A 6798-nucleotide genomic window follows, 5' to 3' on the forward strand; every position below is an offset into this window, starting at 1 on the left:
AATATACGAATAAATATCTGTGAAATCTTATAGAATCGATTATTTGATTATATTTTGAAGATGTTAGTAATATTTAATAATTCTCATTCATCGATTCTAAGATCTCTCACCTGGGAGTCTATGTCGGTTTTTGCTTATATTCTGAACAAGGTTGGTGGCGCATTGGCAATATAAGGTATAAGTAATATTTCTTACAAGGCCAATGTCTTTGGGCGGTGGTGACCACGTACCATCAGTTGGCCCATTTGCTCGTCCTTCTATCTATATCGTAAACGGTACTATGAATATGCAACGATAACTATTATATAATTATGTAATTTTTTTACAAATATTTTGACTAATAATTGCTTAAATATAATTTTGTCAATACTAAACACAATCGCAAACATTCTGTATACCTTCCATCATCGAAAACAAGCTCTCGCATTCAGCATTTTCTTTTAATATAATTTTATAATTAATTATGCCAAGACTCAAACAGTCAGCGATATCTGAGCGTTTCTACGTGAATTCACGTGACGAATCCTATCTCTTAATATGAATACTCTTATGAACGTAATATTATATTTAATTTAAAGATAAATTCACTTGACGGCATTTGCGGTATTCTCGACGGCGAAATTATGTCACGGAAAATCGTTGTCATTGGCCTAGTCCTAGAGTAAATAGAACGCTTTTAGTTAGATAAACGAATTAACTAAATGATGTTGAATAGAAGTTGCCAACTGCGACTTCCCTCGCGTTTTAGGGTTTGGTCATCAGATGAACCCTGGAGTTCAAGCTTGCTGCAAACCAAATTTCATCAAATTTAATTCATTGGTTTGGCTGTGAAAAGAGCAACAGACAGACAGAGTTCGTTTCACTTTTATAATATATAAGTATAGATTTATTGTAATCTTTATTAAAGCTGAATATTCAACTAGATGTACGCCCCGGTTTCGTACGAGTAAAATAACAAAAGTATCCTGAAATATTTCAAATACTCGAATTCAGTGTGTTTGCAACAGGTATATACCTTCGCTGACTTTTATGTAGACATTGCCGGTATCTAGAATGCCTGGTGATAAAAACAGCGGTAGCCATTCCGTCTCTTTAAGAAGGCATCACGGGATTACTATTTGTTAACAGAACTAAAAGTCCTTGATTAATATATCTTTATTCATAATACAAGAGGATCTCAGGATCCCAGAAAACGTAATAAAATATTCAATTGTAAAATTTAAAAGAATCGTTAAAGAGCGTTTATATGTTAAAGGATATTACAACGAAAATATGTTTATTGTTATCGAATGGAAACAATAATTGTTAAAAAAAATAAGAAAAAAGCTTTTTAGGTCCGTGGTGTTATTTTCCGAACCAGTGGTTAATTTTTAACTATAATTTAGCAAGTGTAACATTTCTATATTGAATAAAGCTTTTCGTCTTTGACTTTGACAATACTATTACCACCAAATTTTACTTTCAACCTTCCGATACCAGCTTCTTCGACATTCAAAACGCCATTTTTGGTTGCGTATCCATAATGTATGTCATCGATGTTTTAAGCTCTCGACCAATGGCATCGCGTCATATCGATGTTAAATGCTATTTATTTATCTTTGTTCCTCTTGTGTTGGAATAGGCTATAAGATTTATAACAAAGGGCGTCTTCTTTGATTGATAGTTTTCGTGGGCGTCTTCTTTGATAGGATCGGATTATAACAAGGCTTAACAGTAACAATAAAGTAGGCAGCGTCCGCTATGTTATACAAGATTTATTGAAATTTAGCAAAAGATTTTAAAGCCAGTTCCACACAATCACAATTTCACACAGTCTCGATGAAATTTTGTACAATGACTAACTCTGGTGAGTTTATAAGTTGTTACACATCCCGGCTTCGCGTTTGTAGAATAAAAGAAGGAGAAAATAAATATACAAAGAGAAAATATTTGTTTTTTGACCACGAACCATCTCGGGCGTTCACAGTTTTTTTTTTTTTTATGGCATTGGTTGGCGGACGGCCATATGGGCCAACTGATGGTAAGTGGTCACCACCTCCCATTGACAAAGGCGCTGTAAGAAATAATAACCATTCCTTACATCGCCTATGCGCCACCAACCTTGGGAACTAAGATATAATGTCCCTTGTGCCTGTAATTACACTGGCTCACTTACTCTTCTAACGGGAACACAACAATACAGAATACTGTTATTAAAATGGCGGTAGAATATCTAAATCACATCACAATTTTATCACAATCACAATTTTATGAATGGTTTAAGATCGCTAAGAAGACAGGCTTTCTGCAAGTCTGGGCAATCTTAAAACACATAATTATCATATATTCTAGCGTCAAGCAACAAGCATTGTTGAATTCTGGTTCAAAGGGTCAGTGAGCCAGTGTAATTACAGGCATAAGGGATATAACATCTAAATCCCAAGGTTAGTGGCGCATTGCAAATGTAATCATATGAGCGGTGCCTATGCTTACGGGCAGGGGTAATAATTTACCATCAGGTGGTCCATTTGCCCGTACGCCAATCTATGTCAAAAAAAAACAAATATTCTTTTTATTTATGTAGATGGTAAAGAAAATTGAATTCGAATATTTTTATTGTTTTTACGTCAAATATATATTTAAGATTTTAATTTAACATGGTTATTTTTATTACTAACAGTATTTAAAACGGGATATTTACATTCGTAGATAATGTCGAAATATCGAGCTCCACTAAATAAAAATAAAAAACATGGTAAATATTCCGTTTTAAATACTGTTAAACATATATTTATTATAAATACTATATTATTAAAGATGAAGGTAATTACGTAACCTCCTTTTCGGGTCTCCGATTAAGCGCAATTTAAAAGCAAATTACAGGGAAGAATACAAAATATATTAGCGAAGACAAAGGGAATAAATTATATATATGTATATAATTTAATTAGTTCTCGCCCGCGGTTTCTTTTAGCGGACGTTAAGATTCAAATGCGAAAGTAACTCTGTCTGTCTGACTGTTGCTGTTTAACGACTAAACCACTGAATTGAATTTAATGAAATTTGGTATGAGGCAACCTTGAATTAAAAGGAACGACCTCTACTCTATTTTTTTCTACTTTTTATGTCTAACATCTGCCAATGAACCCCTAAAACGTGAGCGAATTCGAGTTCGACATCTCGTCTGTCATATAAATAATAAAAATCTAGCTCAATCATTTTATTATTCAAATAGAGTTGAATATGGATAAATAAGTCAATAAATATAATCATTATTTATAAAAAATAAAACTCACAATATATAAAGCCGTGGTAGTTGTAAATATCAATTCATTTTTTACGTAACTTTTATAACATGATTAAACGCAGGTTTTTAATTGGTTTGACTTCAAACAAACGAAGATCGTCCGTTGAGATTCCATAATTGATTTAAGAATTGCAAGCAAAATAAACAGAAATAACGATTGAGAGCATTTTTTGATTAAATGTCGTAAACGATTATTATGTTAGTATATTAGATACCGCCCTGTTGGTTTAGTGGCTAGCTTAAAAGGCCGCAGAATCCGATGTCCTGGATTGAAATGCCGGCTCGGGCCGTTATAAAGTTTTTGGGCTTTGTGCGGACAAATTATAAATATAATTCGGTATTTTAAGTCATGCTTTATATTTTGCTGCTACTAGTTCTATTAGTCTTTACTCAAAAGTCAGTAACATTACTTAAACCATAGTCGGTCACAAACCTCTAAGATTTTTGTTTCCTCTCTCTAAGATTTTTTGTTTTATGTTATTAATAACAAACGGACAAGAGTCTCTGATTGAAAGTGACTATGACCTACCATACACAACTGTAACACCGAAGCGAGCAGGTGCGTTGCCTTTGAAGAATGAGTAGGCTATTTTCTTGAAGGTTCTTAAGTCATTTCGGTTCGGATAAACCGCCGGTTAAAGATGAAGGCTTAGACTTTATGCCAACGACGATTGATGTAATAATACGTGCGTCAGAATTTTGTCCAACTCGTGGAGATTTTATTATTTTTTTTTAGTATCAAGTACGATTAACCTCTCATACCTCTCATTCCTTTCATACATCATAAATCAGTCACGAAATTAATAATTATCATAGTCTCATATTTCACAAATGATAAATCACTGGTGCTCGTCCTGTCTAGAAATTGCTATCTTCGGCTAAGATCCACGTATTATATATACTTTAGTACAATATTTATTTCTTTTCATAAATCATGTGTAGTTCATATATCTCAATACAACGGTGTGGTTTTAACGAGATTACGTTGCTGATCGGAGCGATCAGTCGCTGCAATCTCTTTAGGCTCAGTTATGTAATAACATAGCTTAGGATTTAGTTCCAGAAATTTCTTTCGGGACGAAGTTCTTTTACGCAGCTTACAGTAGAACTGGCAGAAATTCAGATAAGGAAAAGCGTCCTGGCGAACTTTTTTTCTTTTTCTTCCTGTCTTTCTATTACAATTTTTTTGTTATTTTTTAATTCATACAGGATTTTTTAAAGATATTCTATATCCGACCGACCGGAATAATTCAGTCGCGGGACCAACGGTTTTACGTGCTTTCCGAGAAACGGGGGTATGCTCACAACCAACCCAGTCTGGGGATTGGGACCTGCCTTATATCTAGCCTTTAGGCCAACAAGGAAGTCAAAAATGGAATATACAACGTTTATTGATAAAGAATTTGGTTAAAAATTAGGAAAAAATTCATCTTTAAAATAAAATTTTAAAAAATCCTTAGAGTATATACAACAAATATAAAACTTTAAATATATTATTATTTCACTGTAATGTATTTATATATTATATTTATCTCTGCTTTAAGGTTCTACCTTAAGGTTAAGACCTGGAAGATATCGCTGTTTTAGCGATAAGGGCGTCTCATATGCATCTTTCTTGAACGTGACTAAAGTATGTGTTTATTGGTGTAGAATAAACAGTATTTTGATATTTTTTTTAAGAAGGCGGGCAATCAAGTGAATCCCAGTATGTAAGCACAAGTAGGGCAATACTTCAAAGACTCCTGTATTTAACCATTTAATACCACGCCTGAGGAACGGACCTTAAAAGGAAAATTGTGTTTTTTTAAATGACAATGGTGAAAGCGGTTTTTTCTTGTAATAAATATTGGTAGTGGTAAATTGATTATTGGCTCCATAAAACAATTGCTTACGATAATTAGCACAACGGACTACAAGCGAAATTTGTGCTCTATGGCAACATCTGCTCTTTTTACGTATTTTAAGTGAAAGAAAAAACTAAATATTTATACGATTATTCCTGACAAAATGAAAAAGCACTTACAAGTATGTGTCATATAACTTTGTCCATTCTACATATATTACTATAGAGTATATAAACTTCCAGATTACTTGAGACGGCCTATTTAAGTGCACTAAAGAGGATCGGGCTAACGAATGTTTGAATTTTCGGTTCTATTTTTAAACTATAAATGGAAAATACAAATTAAATGAATAATTAAAACAGCTTAAAAATTACCAAAAATATACAAGCTGGGTTTAAAATAACTCTATTTGGACATTTATTAATATTTTTTATGCATGTTATAAAACAGTTTTATTAATTTTAAAGTTATTTAGTACATTTACGCCTTTCGTAAGCTGTAATGGTAATTAATTAATAACAGCCCTTTTTAAGTGATTCAACTGGTTTTGTATTATTTCAAAATAAATACATTATTTTATCGTGTTCATTTCCAAATAAACGATTAACAGTTGCCTATAGTGCTGATTAATACTGCCTATAACACTTTTAAAGGATTATAAAAAGTTTGACGTAAGAATTTGTGCACTTTATGCCGTAAGCTGACAAAATAATTTTAATATTTTTTTAATAATAATGACTTAAATACTAACTGTTATCCTCACCTTTTTCTAATAATATTTAAAGCCTGTTGTTCGTAGACGTCAACTCGTATAAGGCGGCTTCTGAAAATCAGCGCATTCGAGGGTCAAATGTGTCTTTTAGGGTGCGCAATAAATCGAGTGGCTATCCTGTTTGTGACTGCTGTATAATAAAAATTAGACCTCTTTTTGTAATTACTAGCATTGTACGTCCAAATATAGCTTTATTTTTAATATTGTTCTCACTGAAATCTCTTATTTAGAACTATATCTTACGATAAAATTGATACTTTTGTTATAATTAAATACACGCATGCGTATGATACTAATAATAAAGTTCATGTATATGACATATTTATGACGTATTGTATAAAAATTAATATTCAAAATTAGAATATTATTTATGAAGGAAGCTAATTATTGTAATAGACTTACAGTATAGTAGCAAACTCCATACTAATGTCAGGTATACTGTTTCACCTGCCATTGGGGAAATGGAGGTTCACTCTACCAATCGAGGGTTCCTTTGAACGTCGCAAGGAGTCGAAAAGATTAAAAAATTACTTTGGAAACGTGATCGCAGCATATCTGCCGATTTGATATCATAAAATAAATAAGAAAAAATATAGAAAAATTTAATGGCAGACTTTTAATCCGGTTCCTACTACTGTAAGTCTGCGGAGCACTGGCTCTTAGACTATAAGAAAATAGAATGTACCCACATTTTTACAATTAACATAAATAGTATAAAAAGGGCCTCAAAGACAGTTTGAAGTTTACCCCACCGACTACGTTCTGAGCTGAGGCGCGGTCGCAAAGGAGTCACCCTCAGGACTAACGTCACTCTCGAGCTCGAAAGGGCTCAAATTTCAAGGCTGAATCTAGGACTCGCCTCAACGTCCGGTGACGCTGTAAACAGCACTGTAACT

Source organism: Vanessa tameamea, chromosome 9, assembly GCF_037043105.1.
Source record: "Vanessa tameamea isolate UH-Manoa-2023 chromosome 9, ilVanTame1 primary haplotype, whole genome shotgun sequence".
Taxonomy (NCBI): domain Eukaryota; kingdom Metazoa; phylum Arthropoda; class Insecta; order Lepidoptera; family Nymphalidae; genus Vanessa; species Vanessa tameamea.